Source organism: Nipponia nippon, unplaced genomic scaffold, assembly GCF_047370975.1.
Source record: "Nipponia nippon isolate SJK-2023a ecotype South Korea unplaced genomic scaffold, ASM4737097v1 scaffold_14, whole genome shotgun sequence".
NCBI lineage: Eukaryota > Metazoa > Chordata > Aves > Pelecaniformes > Threskiornithidae > Nipponia > Nipponia nippon.
The window spans coordinates 4085810-4112195 of record NW_028262330.1 but is presented as its reverse complement, the minus strand read 5'-3'; the positions used below and the strand labels follow the sequence as shown (position 1 = coordinate 4112195).

The window sequence follows — 26386 nt, the reverse complement described above, 5'->3', positions numbered from 1 at the left end:
AGCTTCAGTTTGTCACAGTGATCCACAAAAATCGTGATTGAAACTTTACCCACCCCCCCCCTCCATCTACCTGATTCCAAATAAACCACAGGAGCATGACAGCCCCACTGAACTTCAAGTTTAAGACCAGGTTACAATATAACTACTGATTTTTCTAAACTATTGCGCAGGTCCCCCTTCAATTGATACTGCTTAAATCTTTCTGCTCCACCTTGCACCACAGCATAGCTCTTACCTCTGTTTCAGGACATACTGATTTGATTTGCAATTCAGGGAAATCCAGAATGACAACTCTGATTTATATGCTCTTACTCCACGCGTATGTAGGCATAAGTGATCATTCTGGGCTCATTAAGACTCATTCATTTTAACTTAGAGGCTCACGTCACATACTTCTGCAACACTTCTAACACAAAGCTGATGTCACTCGCATGCCTCGGGCTCGGGAGTTAGGATGGCAACAAATAATGCCATGAATAAGGTGCGACTGCATTAAGGCTGACTGTCTCTAAAGTTATAATGTACCTCTAATATATCTTTCATACTGGCTTTTCAGTATACCCATTGTACCAACCCACAGTCCCTCAGAATCACTCCTACACGAGGAGTATGACAGGGTGAGTGATCTAAATGAGTCTGCAGTAGCATCAGGGAGCCTCAATTAAGGCAAAATAACTTCTACCACTTCACCTATCACATCTGATGTGTGTACTCAATGCTTGTAAATCTCTGCTCAGTGGGCTCTCTCATTTGTCTTATATTTAATTCTCTTTGTGAAACTTTCCCCACCCTTTGAAGGTAACTAAGATTCATCTTGTTCATCTGTTCTTTGCACCTCATTGCAGAAATTGATGCTTGAGATAAGATAGCTGGATAATGATCACAAATAACTTGCAAGAGCCTCTTTGGTGTTAAAATAACTTATTTTAAGGTACTTTCTCTTCTGCCTGCTGGATTTAAAAACTTTCTGTGACACATATAACAGGTAGGACTGCAAATTCTTGTTCCAGTTTCCAGAACAGCTTTTTAAAGCATCAGTGCCATTACAAATCTTTATCAAGTACATTAGGAATTGTTAAAATGATGCATGAACAGACAGCTACATCACCTGCTGCAAGTAGAAACATCCTCTGCACTACTGGTTAAACAGTGACTAGGGGTAGGTTCGGCAGAGACTGAGCAACTCTTACTTAATTAAAATCATGACAAATGTTTTATGCTTCTTCAAATTATACCTTGTAGCAACTTGCTGCTTGTTCTCTTTTGGAGTATAAAAAGTCTTTGGGAATCTGACTGCTTGAAACAATATAAACCCACAAGCTACGAGTGGACAATATTTGACTGTTATAAGAGTTTTCCACTGCACCAGAAGTTAGTTCATCACATCCAAAAGGTTCTCTGATCCTCACAATGTAGGGCAGAGGGATCCCGGTTCCCTCATATCCTCTGGGAACGGTCCTAATCCTTTCCTAGAGCTTTTGGATATTACGGATGAAAGATTGAAGGGGAAAAAAAGATGCAGAATGGGAGGTTCACCTTAGATTTGAAGAGCCAACCTGGACTGGCTTTTTCTTCTTGTGGTTATATTGCCATATTCAGCTTTGTATTTCCACAGATATTCTCCTGCTTAAGAAACCTCAGTATCAGGGTCATTTTGTTTCTGCCTGCATGTCCCTCCTTTCTTTAGTCCATCGTGTGTAAAACCAGAGCCTACCAAAATCATCTCTCTAAAGTGCGTATCATCTCTACTGAACAGAACATGTTCTGAGGTCAAGATTTAAATATTGGGAGTTTCAATGAAATGGTTCAGTTGTTTACAGGAAGGAAGTAATATCAAAATTTTGGCCATAATAAAAAAAAAAAAGTAGCCTTCATGTTTGAAAAAAGGGCTTTGCAACTGATACGAGGGGTCACTCTCTTGGTGGGGATGTGCCCTTTGCTGTTTTTTTAATACAAAACAAAATCCTTGTTCCCATTTGGCTGACCTAAGACTGTGAGAGTGCTTGGCTCGCACAGCTAAGTCCAAAGCTGTTAGTCTGGCAAAGACATCTTCTGAGCCTGCTGGGACCAGCGGCACTTCCCCTGCAATTGCTCTTTCCAGTTCAGCAGGAGGGAACAAGGGGGCCAGTGGAAAGAAACAGCTTGAGATGAAGAAACAGGCATGAGGGATGCTGAGCCAGGCTTAGGGAAAAAAATTGAAACGTAGAGCGTGGGAGGGATAGTGAAGAACATTAAAGGTGGCTGGAAAACCTTTTGTTTTAATTTCAAGGACTTAACTGCATTTTAAGTAAAAGAGGAGGACATTTCAAAATGGGAAGGTGTAAGAAACACTGTCCACAGATTTTGCGCTGGAGTGAAATAAATTTTGCTGCTGCTGTGTTTTCCAATAAGAAGATTTCATCAAAATTGATCCAATTTTGTGAGACACTTTGATATCCCCAGATCCACAAAAAAAGTGCTTCAGCTAAAAGTTAGTGGCGTGCACTGGCCATGCTCTCATTATTTGAAGCGCTACACATACTGCCCTAAAGAACCAGGTGTTTTCTTCTTCTGTGATTCTTCCCATTTAGCTGTGGGAAGATTTCAACATCTGATATATAATGAATCTCCTGTTTCATACCAACAAGGATTCATTACGGTGAGGCTCCAATGCTACATGCTTTATCTGAGCCTACAGTAATTACTATAGCAAGTCTGCTGGTCTTCACTTATCTTGTTTGCTAACGTATCTATTGATAGTGAAACAAACAACAGTCAACCTTCCTAATGAACACAATCAATCACAGTACACACATGCCACAACCAAGGCCAAAATGTTAAGACATGCTGCAGCCCTGCAGAAAAGAAACCTCCAACAGTGGCAGAGCAGAAATACTGGAGGAAAACACCAAAGCAAAACAAATATCAAATTGAAACCAACAACTGTGGACTGTTTTGCAAAATAAAAGGGCTGCTGTCCTTGTGACAGCTTACTGAGCCATGTGCTTTAGGCAGAAAGCCAGGATGAAAGGGGGAGCAGGGAAATCAAGCTCTCTAATGCTGCCTGCAGTAAGCATCCTTCTCTGAGCACAGGAAACACCTTTCATTTCTCCATGTCATTTTCATATTCAACAGCTAAAAATATATTAGTGAAATATCTGAATTCATCTGAACAGAACATTGTGCCATGGAAGAAAGCTGTGAGGGTGTATACCACTGTCCTGGTTTAACCCCAGCCGGCACCTAAGCACCACCCAGCTGCTCACTCACTTCCCCCCGCCCCGGTGGGATGGGGGAGAGAATCGGAAAAGTAAAAGTGAGAAAACTCGTAGGTTGAGATAAAGACAGTTCAATATGTAAAGCAAAAGCTGCGCACACAAGCAAAGCAAACCAAGGAGTTCATTCACTACTTCCCATTGGCAGGGAGGTGTTCAGCCGTCCCCAGGAAAGCAGGGCTCTGTCACGGGTAATGATTATTTGGGAAGACAAAATGCACTGCTTAGCAATAACGAAAACATCTCTCTATTATCAACACTGTTTTCAGCACAAATCCAAAACATAGCCCCATACTAGCTACAATGAAGAAAATTAACTCTATCCCAGCCAAAACCAGCACCAGTGGTGCGCTCTCCCTGCTTACCCAAATCCTATATTTCTTTCCAAAGTGTCTGCTGCCGGTCTTGGTCAAAGGTTGAATACCCACGATACCGAAACCCCTGTTCTGACCCAAGTATAGCTCTTTTGTTCTTACATATCGTCAATCAGATAAATAGGGATTGAAGTTAAACACATTGGCTGAAATTCCATCCTGGTGAAAAGAACTAGCAGACAGCCTATGCCCTGCTCGATTTCTCGAAACAGGAATTAACTGGAGGTTAAGCAGGGCAGTGGCACCTCCTTGGTCCTCTGCTTCAACCCGCTCTTCCTTTCAAGCCGGGAAAGGAAAGAATCTACTTCTCTCACCATTGCAACTTGCAGACTCCTTGGAGGTGTCTGAGGAGAAGAGGGTATGACTGGCTTGTCAGGTCACCCAGACATCTGTAGCAATTATATAGCATGTTGCAGAGCCCAATTCATTTCCAGCCATGTTGATCCAAATTCTCAACTTCATTCTGGAAACTACTTGGCACTTCAAAGGTGAGAGTAACTCCTCCTCTTCTTAAGTGTCCTTAATTAAGCATTGTTAATTATGTTTATAAATGCAGCCACGTAGCTCAATGCATTTCACATCATGTTGATATCAGTAGCCCAGATAAGCAACTTCTTCCCTTTCATTTAGCAGCCATTCCACTACACAAAGCACTGCTGGTGGTTGTTGGCATAGACCTTCATGCCTGGCTGCAATATATCTGCCAGAGCACGTGGGACCATGCATACCTGAGCACGCAGGTTGGTTTGTAGGTAGCCAGACATGCTTCCACCACTTCTCCGCAGAAAGTCACTCTGTGAGACAGCCGAATGTCTGCAGACAACAAGGATGTAGCCGCAAGATCTAACCTGAATCATGTCCAGGTAGGAGGCTTTTGAGGTTTTGGAGATGAAAAGCATGCCAAGTACTGGGCTTTATGTCACTATCATCATAATATAAAATTGTCTATTGACTCTGTGTTGTTCTGCTCCATAAAATATTAATGCATTATAGAAGGAGGAGAATGAGACTGCTGTCTTTATGGATGTAGATATTCAGAGTGAAGTACTAGTACGTAGGCTGAAGCTTAGGGCATTACTCCATCCCTGCATTTACTAAAATGAGATAGCATCAATGAATTTTAAAAGCTTACCATACCCATTTAATTTAGTCAGTCCTAAAACATTAAATATAATTAAACAGTGAAAAATATATTAATGGCTTGAGACCTGTCAGGAAGTTCTAAGCAAAGGCTGAAATTTTCAGCTGTCGTTTCAAATTTATGCCATTCAATAGCAAAAATGAAGAACTGTGATATTCTACACTTAGGCATAGGAGTCTAGTCATCTCTTTTTCAATTAAACTGCTTTTATTGGTTTTGCCCAAGGTCTTAACTTCATTTTAAAAAAGCTTTTAACATTCGCATTGCTGGAATTTCAGAAAAGGAAAAAAATATAGCATGCACACCCATGCTATGTATATATGTATATATACTCACTTATTCATACATGCATAGAATAAAAATGTAAAATACATATATATAAACTATACAAGTTCATATATAGAATAGATACACCCATTTGCACATATGTACATTCTGCATTTTCATTATACAGTTTCCTTTGGAAAGGAAAACTATGAATGACGGGTAGCTACAGTTAGCTTTTGCCTGCTTTCACAGCACACATTTCTAAAGACTGTAGCCAGTTTTAATAACATCAGTATTATTGTAAGACCTAGAAATCCCAGCCAAGGTCAGCAGCAACGGGCAAATATAACTACACAAAAGGGATTTTATCCCTCAGAAAAGGTGTTTATTGCACCTAGGCCTGTACTGGTGTGACCTGAGTTTGATTCTTCCATCCCCAATCCAGCACTATCATCCTCATCTATGCAGGTCTCTGGAGGACAATAACAGCCCAGTGCATTTACTGGATAACCTAATGGTCTCTTCTGCCTTAAAAATTTCCTATGCCAGTAAAATAGAAGGCATTATTGTTGGTTGTGTTAGTGCCTAGAAGCTTGAGTCAGAGATAAGAGTCCCACTGTGCCAGGATCAACCTACGCAAAGACACTGTAACCAAACTCTGAAGAGTTTATAACCTAAGCACATGTTTTCAATATCAACTGTCCTATCAGGTCAAAGCAGTTTGATGGAAACCCAGCCCATGTAATGCGATTTCCTCGTGCCAGAGGAAATGCACGTGGAGCAGCGGGGAAGCAGAAGCCAGTTTTGCAAGGGGGAACAAATTGTGCTCTGCATCCCAAATTAGCATCAGTTGCAAACACTTTCGACTATACATTTTTTTCACAAGATGGCTCTTAAAATCCATCACTGCTTACTTTGTCCTACATCCGGAACATTCATGAACTCACTACGCAGTTCTCACTGCTATTAAACACCTTAGCTTCACTTTGGTCCCCATCTACAAAAAACCCACTTATTCCCTAGTACACTGCTCCTTAATAAATATTACTCAGTAATTACTGAGGGAGTCATAAAAGGGAACTGGCATCCTAGCGACAGAATATTTGCACTCCTTACAGATTTGTGACTTTAATATTGAAGAGATACATCTTGCCTTATAAAATACTCCCCAGGCTGCTTGTTTCCTTCAGCTGAAGGCTGAGCAAACGTATCATGGTTTGAAGAGCAATCGCAAGACAGCACAAAGTAGCATCCCATTTACAAACAGCATCACTGGCCAAACAAACAACAGAGGAGGATTTACAGGGACACATTCCTGAGAGCCTGCTGTTGAAATGTGTCAGCAAATCATCCACATGCTTAACCAGATTTGGCAGGAACACCGAGATTCAAACTCTATTTTATTATACAGGTTCACAACTTAAATGTACAGGCATAGCAATACACTAGAAATGATCACGACTGTGAATTGCTAGGAAATCAGCCTACATTTATCAAGGGAATCAATGCAGAGATTTTCATACCTTGATCAAGAAGGTGAGAAACCATTAGAAGAAAATCCTTGCCTACCCAAACACACACCCCAAAGAGACCTACTTTTTATTAAGAGGTGTCTGTCAACCTTTAAGTACTCATATGTGCATGTCCACTTAAACGTAGGATGAATCAAAACATTACACCAGTATTAAGATCAGTTCAGCATGTTCTGGATTGAAACATAATAAGCTGGAAACACACTCTGAATCAGCTAAGCTCCCTACCACTCTATAATAAACACTTCTCAGCCACCATCCTTTCTAAAACCCTAATTAAGTATAAATTCCGCTTGCACTGTTTGATGCACTGAAAAAGATCAGGCTATTTTGGCCCAGCTGGAGTCCTAACATGTGGAGTCTCTATAGGCAGTTTCAATCTTGAGTATCTCGCCTGGAAAACGCCACTCATTGTCAGGCCTCATCGCTGGTCACCAGCCCAGCAGAGTCACTTAGAGAGAGTCTCAGACAACTCCCAAACCTCCAAGAGCTTTATAGGCCAATAACCAACAACTTAAACTCTTTCTAAAAATTAATAGGCAGCCTGAGGACAGACAACAGTGCAATAGCGTAATGAGTTCAGGGTATGAAGCACCTCTCAACGAGCATCTGACTAAATTACCCACCAGAGGCTTACTCCAAAGCCTACTAGGTAGGAAAAAACCCTCTTTCTGACTTTCCAGGGCCTTGGATCATGTCCCTAACTTACTTGGGATTCACAGGAAAGCATCTGGAGGACATGCGTGGGTTCAGCAATAACGGCTAGGTACAAATGGAAAGATGGCAATATTATTGCCAAAGAGAGATTAAAAAGAAAACCAAGTCTCTACAGATCTCACATTAAAAAGTAGCAAAGCTTTTCCAAAAAGAGATTGCCAAACCTCATCAAATCTACTGATCAATTATATTGAATAGAGCTTCTATTAATATACAAATGAAAGCCTCCACATCATATGTTATATCTAGTTATATTACCTTAAAAGGAATGCACGTGTCCATACTCCTTTGAGTAAAGGAGATTCAGCACCTCTTTCTTCATACCCAGTTAACAATAGCACCTTAAATCAGGAGCATCTCCTGACTCACTGTTCTTCTGTAATTAGCTCAACAAGAGCCTCTTCTGTTTGAAATAGGTAGAGAGGAAAATGAACTCTATACCAAAGGCTGCTTAAGCTACTATGAAGGTCTGTTCTGTTGTGGTCCATCAGGAAGGCACTGGCCATGCCCAGCAGCACCGTTTGGCACTGTGTGCCCCTCGCACGCTAGGCAGCCTGCTCCCAGCAACCCCGTACAAGCCGTGCTGCCACAGTGGTCCAACAAGTTTGGGAGCAGCCTGCCCGACTCACTCCAAGTGCAAAGGCTTATTTTGCTTCTTCCCCACAATGGAGCTTGCACAGGGACCTGTAATCCACACCACTTCTGATGATCTCTTGAATGGTACTCAAGGATGTCTAGACACATCATTTTCTGAGAAGCAGATGGTGCTGCTCACTGTGCCAACAAGCACAGTATGGAAGAGCAGGTGATAATGGTAAAAGGAAAGCCCTGCGCTGTGGAATGAAACTGGGCAGATGCAGTCTGCATACAGTAGTCCTTAATGCCTCCAATCTTGGGTGATTTAGTGAATTTTTAGTCTTTTCCTTTTAGGAGTCTCCTGAAGAAATTCAGCACCTCACAAAATAAGTACACAGATTGTGCTAGTACTGACAGACTGCTTTCACCTACTGCAATTATAATAAAATTTTAAAATTGTGCTAAACTGTCTTGAGTACCACATACATGCAGTAGAAAAAAGTATTATAGATTGAAAAGAAGAATAAAGTCTTCATTTTTCCCTAACCTAGCTGTAACAACCTGCTGATAGCTAATGAAAAGGACCAGGAGGCAATCACGTTGGACTTTGTAAGATGTTTGGAGCCCGCTTATGACTGTGCACAAATTGCAGACTTAATTTGTGTAAATGGGCATAAAACCTGCACATCTGACTATTTTGAATTATTATGCAAAATTATTTGGAGATCATCAGGCTTCTTCAAAGTTTATATTCACTTCATCTTCTCTTTATTTTATAAGCTCCGATCATACTTTATAATAAAGCAAATACCATTAGAGAAAAAAAAATTATTTAAAACTCAAATTGAATTAGAAGGGATTATCCACAATTATTTTCTTTCATTTGAAATGTAAATTTTGATACCAGCTATCTGGAGCTAGAATAAAAGGAAGACTCCTGTTTGATGATTCATACTGACTTGCAGAATGCATTTAATAATAAATGACAAGAACTCCTGTTCTACATAGCTGGATAGGCTCCTCATGCCATGCTACTACATTTCTAACCCAAACTTTAAAATTTCCCTTTGACTTCCCAAGTTTGCAGACCTCCTGGGTCACGCTGGACCAAGCATCTTTAGTACTAAGTGCATTAGTGTATCTCCTACGTGGTGGTACTGCATACTCTTTAGTCTCTCGTATGCAGGCAAGGGAATGGGCACAAGAAATGCGGCTTCCACACAAGCGTGCATTTATCCACCATAGCTTATTATTAATTCAATTGGGTTAATCTTGCTGCAAATAAAGCTTGAGAGTAGAATCACTGCTGTAACATCCATCAAAGCTACTTGCAGTTGCATAGCTGAGGCTGGAGCTTGTCCATTATTTTGGAAGTAAATGCAGTTTGGTTGAACTTTTCACTGTTACCAATGCTCTGCTTTCCCCATCTCCCACATAAAACCAAATTAACATTCAATCAACCTCTCCCAAAGAACGTGACAAAAACACATGAATGAGCCTGAATAAAATTCAGATAGAGTCTGAACTACGATATCAACATCATAGATCAGTAAGATCCAGACAGAAATGGATTACAGACAAATGAATATATACATATTATTCCCTCTTTTCCTTAATTTTCTATTATACCTTTTTATATTTTCATTCTAGCTTTTTTTTCTGGCTGCACCTGTCTCTTTAGAATGATATTTTAAAAAATCCGCATTCCCATGTAAAACTCTACTTGCCATGTATAGGTAGTACTATTATTTGTATTACAGTGCAAAGCAAAATGCAGGACATTAATGGTGTTAAGAGCTGGAAAAAAGTGTACATCGTGTCTCAAGGGTCCTTCAGTCCAACAGAGAACAATCAGTGGAAGAAAAGCTGTCCTCTTACTCTCCTTTAGGTGTGGGAAACGGATAGAAGAGCAGTAAGAGTCAAAACAAAAGAAAAAGCAGTCTTGAAACAAATAAACCAACTAAAAAATAAATGATGAGTTCAAGTAGAACTCATGCTTGATAAGTCACGGGATATAAAACAGAAGCCATCCTTAAACAGGGCTATTCCTGCTAAGCAATATTTCACTCTTTCCCTAAATAACTTGGGCAAAGTCACGCAGGAAGACATTAGCAGAGTCATGATTTAATTTTTGCCCTACAGGGTATCAGTTCAGTATGGATGTAACCTTCTGGGGTAGGTACGAGCTTAGGAAAGTCCACCTTTGCAGAATTTACCAGCTGAAAGGAGCAGGAAAAACAGCAGAGACATGGCATTAGGGTAATCACTAATCGCAACCAGTTCCACCGTGTGAAGGAGTACCAATAAGACGTTTGCGGTGAAGTTTTCTTTCTCTTTCTCATAAAGCTCAGACCTGTCCTGGCTTTTTATAAGCTCAGTATAACATCATCCAACACCACTCAGTAGTAACTGTGGAGTACAGCCTGCCTTTCCTTTCTTTCTTATTTCATACATCATTTCAAACTCACTGCAATAAGCCCAGAAAGCCAGCAGAGGCTTTAAAAAACTAATGAGAAAGATGTAAAAAAAATGTATTACTGTTTGTTTCAGAGAGTCCTGCAATGTTGGTGGTTATATACTCTGAGACACTACGTCAGTTCCATACCGTGGGGTTTTATTGCATTACTCTGGCAAGCAAACCGATGTATCATTAATGGACAACTCTTCATGTCCTTACTTAGTGCTGCTTTTGATAATAATGGTGCCGGAATAAGGGATTCAGGCTTGGCTCTAGTTTCTGTTTTCCAGCACAAACTAGGATGAATCCAAAACAAAGGCTATAACACAATTTGGGTTTCAAATAAAGCTTTGCATATTGCATAAATCCTGGTCTCGTGGCGTTTCTATGCTTCTGGCTTCATCAAATCAAGAACGGAGCCACAGAAACATTAAGAATAATACAGAAATGATAACCAAAGATGTAATATACGCCTTCCAAAAGAAACTGTCCCTACAGAACCGGGTGAAGGTGCAAACCTGCGAAACAATTTTTCATTTGTCTAAATCAATGTGCCTGTACTCAGAAACCACCTTTACCGCGGACACAAACCAGTCCTAATGAAAAAAGTCTTTATTTACCATAGATTGAGTCAACTGAAATAAAAACCATGATTGAAATAGACATTGGTAATAATGAGGTTTGGTCACCACAGATAAGCATTCTCTACCACACTTATACTACACTTTCCATTCCTTTACTACTCAAAGCCCTCTACTCCATTAGTCTGAAATCAAGAGAATTCAGTTTTAATATATCCTGTGATTTTCCTTAAATATTTCAATAACATTTGTAATGTACCTTGTCCACAAATGAAAATTTTTCTTAGAGAAATATGTGACATTCATGATATCTTTCAATATAGAATTGTTGGGATCTTTGAATTAACATATGAAAAGCTTGGTTAAGGTAAGCATGCAGTAACCAGGACAGCATACATCATACTTGCCAGAAGATTTATTGCTTTGTTTCAAAATATTAAAACACTCTTAGTTTCTTGTCTTTCAGACAGCAAACAGACTTGAGGGTAAAAATGAATCAGTGTAGAATAAATAAATTCACATCTTGTGAATCACAGCATGATTACTCTGCAATCTATTTGATGACAATATGTAAATAAAGATGCAGAAATCCTTTGTTTGTGACTAACACGCCTATTAATACAAATAATATACTGCACCTAAAATAGCAAAATCTGAAGTGAAGTCTATTACATAATCAAAAACAGACCTTCCAGCACCACCAAATATTACCATCTTCCATCACCAGGAAAAAAATAAGATCCATGAATATCAGAACAAAAGCCTCCTTTCAGACACTTCCAAGCATGCACTTGTTGTTTGGGGCTCAGGTTATTAATTTCTACTGTTTTATTTTTTATTGTGGAGTGTTTATTCCTCTTCCTTTTCCATCAAAAATGAATAATGGGCTGTCCCTGCTCCTCCTGATTTCAATGAAAGAAGTCTTTGTGCTTTGTGTCATGCCTCACTGGTGCAGGTTTGATTTATATAGATAACAGCAGACATATTTTATACCAGTTTTCCAAATGCTGCAAAAAATATTCCTCATTTGTGGAAGAATATATTTAAACATGAACTTTGAGACAATGGTCAAAAAGAATTACAAGATGAAGAGGAACAGCTATTTAGTTTGCTGTAAAGTCCAGTGAAACCAATTCACAGATTCCTGCTGGTTTAAAGAGGCTTTGGATCTGGACCTGGCTGAGATGAAGATTGTGATTTTATTGCCTCATGGTAACCAATGACTTTGAACCCCCTGTTGCTGACATTGAACAGATAACTGACACTGCTCACTTTTGTTTAAAAATACATATCATTTAATTCAAATTGTTCCTACAGAAAGAGAGACCTAAACACTACTTAAAAAATTAGAAATTGAATACCAATAAAGAAATGCATATACATATATACACACACAACACTGTGGGGTTTTTGGTTGGGTGTTTTTTTTTTTAAATACGAATTTGAAAGAGCTCAGTTTGTAGCTACTGGTACCTAGGGCCCAATTTTTATACATAGATCACAAATACATAGCGAAGATGAATGGGCATGATTCATAGTACATATAGTGCCTGAACAGCCTCCCCGTACTGCTTACTGGCTCTCTACGCCAACAAGACTGTCACCCCAGATAATGACAACTGTAGGTATGGAAGATTTTTAATCAGACTTCATGTGCTCTGTATCATGATCTGATGACACTTTTACTTGTAGGACATGACCATACTAAATCATACACTATCTCTGCACATATATCTCATTGGATGAAGCGTAACACAAAGCAGTACTTTTTCCAGGTGACAAACATTTGATGAATAGACACATGAATGCCAAAGACCACTTCCAAACGCCACAGTGCTGCTATCGCGAAAGAACCTGTGCTTCAGATCATTGCACGCACACACGGAAGGCTCTTGCCTGAATAAGGTTTTGTACAGGGGCTCAGGGAGAGGCAGGGACCTCTCTGCTGAAAAGGTTGCGATGGCCAAACCGATGCGGAGATGTGCAGAAGTGCACCTGGCGTTAGAAGTGTCCAGGAGGGAGCTCTGACTGAGTTAGTTTGGGGGCCTCCCTTCCTTCTCACAGCTCTTTAGCTGGGCCAGACTAACTGATTTTCCAACCACAGCTACACTGAACATTTCACAGAAGCAGAAGATACTTATTTTGGACCCATAGTCTTGTTTGCTCTAGATGGGAGAAGATAACCCTTTCCCTGCCTGCCAGCTTATCCCTATTCCCCTAGCTACGTTCCTCCAAGATTCACAAATGCAGGCACCACCAGCCTCCCTCTTTGGCAAAGAGGGACAAATACCTGTGCCCAGGACTCCTCTTTGCATGAGGATTCAGATGACATGAGCTGGGCCGGGACTCCTCATGCACAGAATGATTTTTCTGTGCTGTGCAACAAGCTGGCGCCGAGTTTCTTTAGGAGATGTGTTCTATCTCCGTCATCTCCAGCTACCACAAGGTATGATGGTTGTTATGGCAACCGCTTTTCATTGAGTGGCAGAGTATTGAACGCACATAATGCCTTGGACAGATGCACCAGCATCTTCCTTTTTCTTTACTGCAACCAGTTTTCTTTTCTTTCTTTCTTTTCTAATTTATGCTTATATAAGCAAGGTATAATACATGAGATTTGTCTTTTAAATCCAACATTGTTTCCCTTCAACCTTCCCCTCACCCCCAGTGCAAGTTATCTTATAAACCTACCTCAGAACCAATGGGAGATGCAGAATCGGAAGACTTTTCATACGTACAAAGAATTTATGATCTTATAACACATGCACAAATTCACTGAAAAAAAAAAATCCCCCTCCGATTTCACCAACCAAAATGCAGTAAAATCTCAATACATTTTTTTTCCTATGCTCTTTCTAGTCCTATGGAATTACTCATATGCATGAAAGTAAGGCTGCATTTGCGTATGACTGTTTTGCAGGACTATAGTCTACTTTATAATGTGTATTCTTCCTTTTCTATGCTGTATCTTCCATTTTCATTATGCCTCAATTAATACACTGAAATATGCTGAGCAGTTTCACGTAAAATACGCTTCTCATTTTAATCAGTTTAGCATCAAAGGTTTTAGGCGGGTATTTTCTAGGTTAGTGCGTAGGGTGTTTATTAATTTGTCTGTGATGCCTGCTCTTATTAGTGTTTAATGGAATTTCAAGCAATCCCAGCAGCTAGTAGATAATTTATTTTTAAACACATTCTTATCAGTGTATTAAACAATCAGAGCCTCTATTGTTTCTGAATAATCTGGAGTGCTTGTTTCATCTCCAGATTAGAAAGCTGGTACACTCTGAGTCCTGATTGCACGGGGCTGAAAAAGAACCATTTTCTATTTGAATTTAGCGTGATTGAAAAGTGGCAGCCTCACAACCCCTGAAATTTGTATACTCCAATATTCCCTTTGCAAAGAACACAACCAAAACAAATGCCACTGAGTCCTGATCCAGCTAATCCATTTGCTGGCAAAAAAGGCCCCTGCCACAGCCTTAGCCAACGCACGGGACCTCTGTGTTTTGGAAATCTGCTCCAGCAATGCAGGCTCAAACAAATCTCAGGGTATTTTTGTTGTCATTCCTCTGACATTGTCTTCTCTCAAGGCTATATGAAAAAAGAACTGTATCTTCTTGATCACGGTGCCATGAAATCACACTTACATTCTCATTCCCAGCTCATGTTCTTGTTTCACTTGGTTTAGTGTGCCAGACGAGTCAGGAACTGACTGCAGCCGTATGAAAATGGCTTAGCCACACATGTATGAAAGACAGGCTCAACAATCATTAAACTAGGTCTCATGACTTTGTCAATGATCTACATATTGCTGAAGTTTTGCTAAAGAAGAAAGCTCAGCATTTCACATGAAAGCTTGATTCATCCCTGCTGGTCCAGAAAGGGCACACTGCAAAACAGTGAGGCTACTGTTTTCCAAACTTGATATTTAGCATGCCACTGATATTTACAGTGCTCTTTAGCCTCTGCATTCCTCTTTGTCACTTCTGTCCTCCTTTTCTGCAAAGGGATCCTCTTGCTTTCCCCTGCTAGTACATAGCCCTGCACAGTCCTCAGAGAGGCTTTCCCCTGGGTTAGCATTTTTCCCTTCCAGGGCCTATGAGAAATAGGAAACAGAGCTGTAAAGACGGTTTCCAGGTGTAGCAACCCCCTGTCCCCTGTAGCTAACCTAGATGCAGTACTACTCAGGTGGATGGTTTTGTATCTCTGAGTGTAAGAACGTTTGAGAGATCCTTGCCACAGTGAAGGCCCTTCTGTCTTCGGAATCCTTGAAGTCAATGCAGAAATTACGCCAGCCCTCACAGAGCTGGTCCCTCTGCGCTGTGGAGGGGCACCAGCTCCTATCAGTGGGATGCTCTTAAAAGCAGAAATGGTGAGGAACAAAGAGACCCAGCACACTGCTCTACTTCCCCAAAAAACAGCTGAACGTTTACTGTAATTGTTACAGGATCGAACACCTCGGCAAGGTTGAGCGGAGAGGAGAAGTGACAGTAAAAGAAGAAGGAAATCTATCACTGGACCGCCTGACTAGTTGTTTCTCAGGAAAGTTATTCTTTTCTGTAACAAGAAGTCAAGAAACGTTTAAAATCTGTCTTAGAAAAAGATCCGTAGCCAATTAACTAGTTCATTGTTTTCACTATATTACACCTTGAAATAACCAAGGATTTGCCTCAGTCACAGAGACGAGCAGCCATTTTGTACTGACTGCAATGGAAGTTGTTGCAGAAGAGATGTACATGTTACATTTATCTCACGCGATGGTCAATTACTCCTTTTCAAAACAGATGCCAATCGTAGTTTTTCTCATCAGAGAGTAGTTTACTGGCATGTTACCCAAGTCCAGACACTACTGCCAAGTGCACGATGATAAGAATGTGGCTCATCCCATGTTCTTTTGTGAAAAAATGTAGTTTGGCTCTCTCTTGTTTTGTGATGCTCTTCACCTAAAATAAGAGCAATTCCATAGGAATATATCTTCTGGTGTATGGGAGAAATGTAACTATTATCAGTGCAGAAAAATAAGTCCTTCGGCATGCAGTCCTTGAGTTTTTCCTTCAAGGAAAATGGCAGCAGGAAAAACAATGAAACTTGACAATGCTCTCAAAAGGCTAACAAATACCAACATGCATAATTAAAATTATCTTTCTGTCAAACATCAAGATCACGTATATATGAAATAATGCCACATTTATATGCTCAATTATAGAATTCAGTTTTCTTTAGAATACAGGCTGTTAAAAAAGTGGCAACAAAAAATTCAGCATAATGGAAATATATGTTAATTCTTGCTAACGGTATGAACTGTTGGGACCATACCCTACGTAAACCCCATCCACACCTCCCATATTTGCTTGCAAGCTACAGTACTAAAATTGAAAAAAGATTACTGTACATGTATTCACAGTGAAGTTACTAATTGCTATGCATTTCGTTCTGCTTTCTTCTATCCTACAAATGAAAACACAGTAGAAGTGAGTGGTTTTACCTGATTAAACAGAATACATCCCCCTGAAGGACTGGTATCAGGAGCAGAAGCTACAAACTGATTTTCTTGTTATTATTTCAAAACATACAGTACAATATTTCCAGTATGCATCCAATAACACACCAACATGATGAGGCTCCTGGCATGCCCAAATCTCAGATGGGAATTTAGCAAGTCCATACTTCAGTGTTACCTAATCCCAGCTGTGGACAATCTATCAGTGCCTGCACAGCTCCCTAAGCAACTCCCTCACGGCAGCTGCACACAAGTTCCCCAGCCCAAGGATTAAGTTCACTGAGTAGAGGAATAAGATAAGGCAAGAGAGTAAATAAAAAAAAATAAAAAAAATAAATTGGAAAAAATAAAGAAGGTGAAGAAGAATAGATCTGAGGGATGTGAAGGACATGGAAAAATAGCAAAGTTTGGTGGAAAAATAGAAAAAAAATACCCGGAAGATTGTATTACATTCAAGACTAGGAATGCACGTGGATGATTTGAATACTTCTATAATAGACACGTTACATTTGTTCAGTACCTCAAAAGTCATAAGCCTACAAAAAAAATTACGAAAGTCCTCCCAGCTGTAGCTATATATTTTTGGAGGGGAATGTGTACTTGGGGGGGGGGGGGAAGCCGTAATTTCTGACATCTACTTGGAATACACTCTAGATTTACTTCTTTAGGAACTATTGATGAAACAACAGTAAAAGGAGGCCTTTTTCCCCCATGGTTAATTCTCCTTGTGGTTGTACTTACACCCCCTGTCAGCAGCTGGAGCAGGGTGAATTCTGGAAGAGCCTGGATTTGAGAGCTGCTGGGCTTTCCTCAGGTTCATCTCATTTCCTGCGATTTTGTGCACAGAGGGGAGCGTGCACGGGCCAATAATCACATCCAGTAGTCCTAAAGCAATCCTTGTTCAAGTGAATGACCCCAGGCAACTTCTGATCACATCCCCAGTCAAGAAATAAGCGCACACATGAAAGAGCAGTGAAAAAAAAAAAAACCTATTCAGCAGACTCACATAAGCCATTTGGTATTTGACAATAATAATAATAATTTAAAAATTCTTATGGGTCTGTCTCTAGGGGGAAAAAAATGCTAAATAATTAAAAATTCTCTTTTAAAATGAGACCACTGGATTGAATTTAAAAATATACGCTTCAGAAATCTTACAACTGACAAAAAATAGTAGTGCTATTACCAGTCAGTGCAAGTAATGGTGTCTTATCATGGAAATTTGATTCATGGACCAACAGTGTGGAAAAAAGAAGTTAATTCACCTCAAACAGATTAACGTAATTTTTCAAGTTACAATTGTTGAGATTCAAAGCCAGTTTGAGAGACTAAATTATAAATGGCTGAATACAAAAAGATCCCAAATGAAAGAAAGAATGTGAACTATAGCAAGGGATGTATTCCCATTCTGATGTGATGAAATGGATATGTGGAAATCCCATTAGCATCAACAGGAGCTGCACACAAACACCTGAAATGCAAATTACTTCAAATTTACCTACATAAACATGTTCGTAGACTACTTCTTGCAGCATCTTTTGACTGCGAAATACGGCCACTGACTAAAATATGATTTAAAAAAAGTAGAAGACACATATGCTCTTTTCTATAGCAAAAAGACTGGTACGTGGCTTACATGTGCCTAGGAAATTTCCGAGACCTCAAGGGAAAACTCATCATATTCTTCCTTTGGCAGCACCAGAAAAATCCTCTCATTTCCTCCAAGCTCAACTTTAATTTTAGCAGTCTGATATAAGGACTGCTGCAATATAGGACTTAGCTCAAGAAACAGGATCTTTTAAGGCATATGTGAGGCAAAAATTCCTCATAAGATTACTGCAGAAAATCTTCGCAACATCTTAATGGGTTTACATTGCTTAGTGGATTTCTCAAAGCAGTTACTGTGCTGTAGATCAATCTTCCATGGGGATGGGTTTGATCACACAAAAATTGAGAACAGATTTGGAAATCCAGACCACAACTGGAAATTAGAACTGCCAGTCCAGTGGAAATAGAAGGAAACTTGTGTGTCAGATCAGAAGAAGACACTAAAACTTCAAAATTTTCAGGTGAGCAGAAATCGTCAGCGATACAGTCCTGAAAGCATGGAAACATTTCATTGAATGGATAATAAAAAGGGACAATATCCAAAAGTCCAAGTGGAATGAGGTGAAATGCAATGACAAAGTTGAATCTACTAACTTACACATTTTTCCACCTATAATTTAGAAGAAGTTTATGTATCCCTGAGAAACACTTAAATTTCGATTTATCTGTATTTTCTGACAGGACACTGTTGTGTCAAGAATTGTTACCCATGCTAGTCATCACATTTTGAACATCTCGTGACAGTCATGGAAATGTTCCCTACAGGCAGTGAGTCAGTTCCCACAGACGGACAAAAAGGAGGCAGCAGACATTCTCACTAGAATTAGACAAGTTGAATGCATTGCAAAGTTTCTGGGATTTCTGAATTTAAATTTTAACCCCAGTGATCCTTTTAAAATCTCTTGTATTTCTATGGTTTTAAAATACATTACTGTTATGAACAAGGATAGAACTTTATAGACAGGAAACACGTGATCCTCAGTCTCTCTCTTCAATGTTTTATTTTTCATCAAAATGTATTTCAAATTATATGTGATCAAGAAAAAAAATTCAGTTGAGATCGATTTTTTCCACAAGACAAGTACATTTAATTGCCTTTTGCCATGATCAGTGTTGACTCAATTCAATTTTGCCAATAATTCATGAGCTTTCATGAATATGCATATATTTTTCTGTACAGGTTAGCATTATTAAATGTGACTTTTCCCAAGAGCAGGGAAATGAATTGAATGAAAGGGGAATTAAGAAGAAGAACAGGTGATAAAAAAATGGATGTGAAGAGAATACCCTCACTTAAGCTGGTTTGGCACACATGTCCTGCTTGCCCCAAGATTCACTCACTGCCAGGTCCCAGGTTGCTGTTTACTCTGGTGTCTTTTGGTTTTGTGAATGCCTTGATGAAAGCCTTTCTAGCCCACTCCAACGTGCAGCAATTTATGATGGCAATATCATTCAATTCTACTGTGCCAAAATGACCCGACTCTCATCATTTTAAAATAATTTCTTTTTTCTTTCATCAGCCTAAGATCACCATAAGTTTGAGGCTCACTGGAAAGTAAAACACTGACTACACACTTGGTTTCCTTCAAAAAGAAAGCATATCTGTCATTCATGTCATAGAATAGTTGTCTCCAAAAATAAAACATTCTGTTCATGTAGGAAAACTGCCTGGAACCACAAAAGACTGATTTTTCTCCTAGAGCAACTCTGACACATTTCATGCTAGCATCTGCTTTGGTTTACACGCAACATATGCATTAAGGACGTGGTATGCCATGTCCAAATCATATTGATGCATCTCTGAAGTAACGGATGGGGACCTCATCCATTAAAAATTGGGACAAAAACCTGCGAACAGCCTCTGATTCACTTCAAATGAGGCTGTCATCCTCTGCCATGTCCAGGATTTCAGTCTGGACATCTGCCCCAAATGAAAATGTAAGGCTCCAGAGTCTACTCCCAAGCAGAGCACCAGGCTCTGAAAGCACCCAGCACCCTCAGCTTAGCTTTCCTGGAAGTGTCTCATCTGTGATTCTCAAACACTTAAAGGAATATTTTCAACAGGGAATGTCATTATCCAGCATTCAAATCAAACAGATCGATAAGAACATTTCCCCCCCAAACACCCAACCCCAAAATCTAAAAAAAAAAAAAAATAAAAAAAAATAAAAAAAAGAATTACTTTACTTTCAGTTTTATGATATTGAAGAGAATTAGAGTTCATGTATTCCAAACACATGGAAGGAAAGCTCTGAGCAGTAACAGCTTTTCAGGAAAGTGAATTGTACGTTATGTGAAAAAAGTAGGAAACTAATACTTGAGAAACAACAATAAAAAACAATAAATAAATTAAGCTATCAAACAACAGTCAGAATACCAAAAAAGTACCCTACCCTGCACCCTTAGCTCTAGAGCTGGTATGAGACAAAGAGCAGACAAAGAGCAATATCTAACAGAACAGTGCAGTCTCCTACTCAGGGAAGCCAATAAACTTAATAGAAGGAAAGTGAGGAGGAAATACCGCATTTAAAAATCTAGTGGCTCACTTGGAAATATAACTCTCTAGTTTTCTTTTAAAATCTCCCCCATACATATGCAGTACAATGAATTATATTGAAATGGATGAGCTCCTGTCATCTATTATTTGAAATGTGAGTTGAAGTTCACTTTAAATCATTCCTCTGCCAGAGAACAGATAAAAAAAGAGGAGCCAATAGTTTCTACTCTGAAAGCCATTTCACCATAAATATATGTCTCCTGTTGACAATATATCGGATGAGCTTGTTTACAGATTCCTGTTCCTATGGTCTTAGATAGTCCCCCACTTCTTAGCTTTATTCTCATCACAATATGTATTTTACGTAGTCATGTATAGGAAAAAAAATATTGCTTTAGAAATACTTGTACTCTTCCCCCCTGAATTAATAAAAACTAAGAGAAAAGAGTGGATGGCACATGCCAAGCTTATAAGTGCACAACTATACTTCACAAATGTCTTTGCTAAATCCTGTTGCTGTGCAGACCGTGACCTGGGCACTGCCTCTTTGTGCAGGCAAAAGTCACTATTTTGGGGAGGTTTGTTTGTTTGTTTTTCCGGTAAACTTGCTAATACAAATAAAAGCCATTCATAGAGGACTAGACATGATAAGGCACTCAGAATAACAACAACCTCATTTCAGCTAATTCTTCTTTCTTCCTCCCCTTGCAGGGGACAGGTGATACCTCCCAAACTTGTGCCCAGTGTCAATATGATCTTACTACTTTCTCTGGCACTTCAAACCTTAGACCACGGTGATGGTCACCTGTATAACAACCTTGAGAAACTGGTGCTTCCCTTTTAGAAAGATATGAACAGTGGAAGACTTGATAACTCAGAAATGTATTCACTGGCCATCAATCCACATTTTCATAATAATGACAAATACGTGATGTGTCCAACTGATGGATGGCTCAGTCACTGGCTGCTTCCTGTTTTTAGCATCACTATGATAAATAAATATGGATGTGCTGCGGCTGGGCTTGGTATTTGTGCTCTTTGTTTGTTTTTTTGAAAAGAAATACTCAGTCTTCTTATAGATATTATCTGAATAAAATTAACTTCAAGTGATATCCCTGAATAAAACAACCAAATAACCTAGCAACATTTTTTCTAGCAAAGCTAGAAAACGATCTCCCATGCCAGCAATCAAGATGAAGACAACCATCTACATTTCCTGCAAAGATGCTCGCACATTTTGGTAAGAAACAATGGAAATTATTGGCCTGAATTTTCAGATCCCAAGTACTATATTAAAATTAGACGCTATATACAGTGTACCACAGATCAGTGGGTGAAGCAATGGTTGTATATGAAAATTTATTAGAACAAAGATTAGTATTTTGCATCGCAGAACATGAACATTTACATTTGAAGGATTATTGTATGTACACATATATGTACATATACATGTATACACACACACATTAATTTCTAAATTAAACACACTTTGTCTACCATGGGCTAAATTATTGTTTTCCCTCTGAAAGCACAACATCTTATCAAAAGTCCATTAGCCTTTGGAAGAACTTAGTTACTGGGAATTTTGATGCACACTGTTGTGCAGCATGTCAATTGTGAGGTTTGAATAAAAGTTTAAAAGGGGCCCTAAATTCAGGAAAGAATTTAATATCTGAATAATTTGAATGAAAGTCATACCTCTAAATAGCGTGTTTGTATGAAAATAGCTCCACAGAGTGCTAGCCACAGAGCAGGACCCTGCTTTCCAAGGCTGTCAAGCATAGATTAGAGACTACTGCTACACCCAAAAGCTTAGAAGGAAAAGATAATCCTCAAGCACTTTTCTTAACATCTTTCCAGAGCTACTGCTTGAATCTGCAGTTCTCCCGCTGAATTTTGAGTTACTTGCAATTAGATTAGACATATTTCTGCAACACATTTGCTTCAAAACACCGAATACATGTTGGATTACAAATATGACTTGTTTCAACATATGCTAAACATTCCGTATCTCTTTTAATGTAAAACAAACAGCTACAGCTATAACAACACTTTTATTTTCTGTGCCAGGTTTCAATTACATAGAACTGGAACTCATAGCATTGCTCAGTCCAGTAAACACTATTAATAGCCATGGATCATGTATATCATTCCTACAACGCAATTTGAAACACTGGTATGCGTAATTTCAATATTATAATTACTCATTCTGGGCTGTTTAATAGACCTGTCTTAATATTGTTTTACTGATTCAAACCAACTCTAATTAATGTCTGTAAAGCACTTGATCATGCAAGACATTATGTGAATGCCAGGGATTTTTTCCTGCAATATAATTTTAACAAATACTCCTACTATTCATTATTCATGAATCATGAAAAGGTGTTTGATACTTCACAGACAGAAAATGACAGATTTTCTGTCCTTGTATGCTTCATAAGGTAGAGAAATATTAAAGTAAGTGTATTGGTTTGCTTTTTTCAGTTTATCTTGACATAATATCAGCTCAAAGATTTGCATCATCAGAACAGCTCGGCGGAGCTAAGGAGAATCTTAAAACTCTTTTGATTTGAAATCAGCTGGTTCTCGATTCCAAGTACAGAGTCAGCCATTTGATACTTTAGAAGACATTTAAAGGCTTAGAATAAACAATTTAAAAAAACCCAGCTAATTGCAGCAGAAAATATGAGATTTGCTTCAGAGAAACATTTTTTATTTTTCCTAAGCTGGTAATTCTAGCATTTCTCAGAGGGAGATTTTCTTCCTTTAGGTATGCAAATCAATTTTATACATATTACTAATTAGAATTGTAATGAATGTGCCTTTGGAAGAGATGTTGGCCTAGTTACTCATTAACTGGAGGCTAAAGAGGCAGTCTTGTGATTTGCTCTCTTGATTCATCATGTTGCACTCTCAACCACGTGCCATCCACCCTGTACGGTGCTTTCTGCAGGGTGCTCAGCAGCAGCGTGAGGCTGGGGAGCAAATGCTGTTGTAATGCTGGAGAGGGGCTGAACTCTACGCTGCTGTGGCGAGCGTTGCAGACAGCCACCACTGGGGTTTTGGAGTGTAGATACATCAAGTATGACTCAGAAGATCTCTTCTCACAGAACTCAAGTTATCTTTTGGGGGCTGAGATATGGTTGCTCATATAATTTATCTTCTACTGTTTTTCACAATTAGAGATTATAAAACTACCACTCTTGTTTCGTACCCTTGTCAAAAGACCTCTTTGTGCAGTATACTTTATTACAAGATATTCCCATAAGCCAGATTCTTTATAGGCACTTCAGGTGAATGGTAAGCAGTCCACTAAATAATACAAACACTAAAAGAAGATGTTAAAGGAAAAGAACATGCATGGAGACAGTTGGCCAAAATCAAGAACAGAGCCATGGCTACAGCTTCAAGAAGATTCAGGAGTTTCTTATGAGATATTGTTAATTTAAAGCACTCCAGCATAACTCTACATGTGCCTCAACAAACCAGGATGGAAATGCTTTAGGATTACTAGCCATTTGGAAGCAGGAAAAGATATGATCTTGGAGAAGGCAGTTCCACAGAATATGTCCCATGCTTAAGCACATTAAAAGAAGAAAAACATAATAATAAAGAGACCTAGGAGCTGTGGACCTGGTAGATTAACAAATAACAGGTTAGACATAACTGACAAGTGCAATCATAAAATAGTCTCCTAACAGATCTCATAACAGGTTGCACACAGGCTAAGAACGTGTGCCACCGGACTTCAACTAAAAGGCTGGAAATTAGCATCAAACAACCCTTGCACAAGGGGCTAGCTCTAGTGCACGGCTTCAATTTTAGCTCATTCAGAGTCGATTGCAAGATGTGGACATCTAAGCTGATTCCAGTTCAGAGCCAATAAAAATATCCACTTGCTCCTGGACTGCCTTCAACTCCAGCTCTGAATTCAACCCAATCTTAATCCCTCTCCAGAATCCCCAGCTCGCCACAACCCTAATTCTCTCCCAAAGTCAACTGCTACGAGATCTTTCACATATAGCTGCCTTTATACCATCTCTGAATAATCGAGGATCTGGTTTGCATTGTAAATACCTGCACCTGCATCTTAAAAACAATTCCCAATGAGCTGCAAACTGAAAAACAAAACAAAAAAACCCAAACCCAAAACTCTTGTACAAAACCATGCAGGAAGACAGTAAATCTCAAACTCCATTACATCAGCTTTTATAGTCACTTGATGGGAAAGGTACCCCTAGCTATGAATATTTTAGTGAGAAGAAGCCACATCTTATCACCTCATCAAAATATATGCACATAATTCTCTTCTATTATTGTTTTATAAAACAAAACACTGTTTGTATGCTACCAGATAGGAGTATTAATACTCTATCCTTTTACAAGACTTCTCAAAGCACTTTAGCAAGGCAGGTATTGGTGCGTTCATACTTCCAATGCAGAGCACAAGGTCATTTGTACATGGCACAGCTAGGAGGAGAGTCGGATCCTCATTCCTTCTTTATTAAGCTACTGCACTCGACTGCCAATGCAAAGAATTCCTATAATGCACACCGTGACACTGGAAATATAAAGTTCTTACTGTAGCCATATTCCTTACCATTTATAATATGGATGGAGTTAATCATGAATAGGATAGAATTTTCTCTATCAATATTACTTTAGGAAACAACCTTTGCTGGTTAGGAACAGATTATCAAACCACTTCCCAGACCATCTATTAAGGAAGTGCAGAACTTCCTAGCCCCCACGCTGACATCACGTACTGCGCTATTTGCTTGCCTTCAGGTGTTTGTTGAAGGGCTGTTTAGGATAACGAGAGCGAGCTACGCTTGCCATGAATTTCACAGCAACCTCCAAGAAAATCTATGGGGAAACTACTGGCTGAAGTTATGTGCAAAGCATAGTTTTGGCTGCGCTTGTGTGCATCGTGACTAGCAGACATCAGCATATTCACGACCCACTCATGCAACACCCAGCTGGTCTCAGCAGCAGAAAGAGGCAGGAATAAACAGTTTGGTTTATTCAGTATTAGACAAGTTGTACCGGTCACTTAGCAACCTTCACTTCTTGGAGAGATACAGATGGTTAAACACCTGCAGCAGTCTTCAAATCAGGGACTAGATTTTTCTCTCATGCCAGTTTGACACTTCAAAAGCTTCTTCCATTTTACACAGCTTCTTATGTTATGTCCTCGCAAGAGGGAGGAGAGTCATCAATCAATTACTGTAAGCAAGGCTGGAGTAACCCATTCAGTCACAAGTGAATGAGTTAAAATGAATGTGAATGTAGTCTTGGGCACAGAGTGTTTTCCTGGGGAAGGTTTTTGTTTTAACTTCCTTTTATGTAAATATGTTGCCAGGAAATATCAATCTGCTATACTGAATTGCATAAAACACTTGCAATCACCTTTAGGTAGCAAGAAAGAACGCGAAGAAAAAAAGATACTGACTTGACTCTCCCTAGTTATGTCCGTTCGACGCGTTACATTTTGATTATGAACAATCTATCAGCATAGATGTCTGCGTTATATTCGCTGCTTTTACTTCTCCTCTGTTAATTTCATACACAATATAAAAAACAGATTCAAGAACCACAGAGTTCGGTGCTTTACTGCATACTACTGGATAAGTTACATACTTTGTCATGTTTATCACTTAGCAGTGGCTGGCAGAGATGTAGGTCTAACGGGCAGCTCATTAGCCTAGGTGAGGAGGGCTGCGTTCCTGACCTGGTGCATAAATTCAGGAATGGCACTTTGCTTCCCTCTGCCTCTGAGTGGATCCACAGCTTAGGAACCGATGTGGCTGATGTATCAAGGACCTGGATATTCTGATGAACACTATTATGGTAACTGTGTTACTATGCCCATTTTGCA

General features: G+C 39.3%; 1 long non-coding RNA gene across 7 annotated transcripts in view; it reads right to left on the bottom strand.

Annotated features, from left to right (window-relative positions):
- The window catches only part of LOC148056414 (uncharacterized), a 179698-nt gene that overhangs the window by 95591 nt on the left and 57721 nt on the right, over positions 1 to 26386 (bottom strand). For 2 of the 7 annotated variants that reach the window (XR_015703348.1, XR_015703352.1), the window contains exon 1: positions 14551 to 14624. The exons of the other annotated variants lie outside the window; for them this stretch is intronic. This is a non-coding gene — a long non-coding RNA (uncharacterized LOC148056414). Of the gene's footprint in view, positions 1 to 14550; positions 14625 to 26386 lie in introns of those variants that run through there. 7 annotated transcript variants of the gene reach the window in all.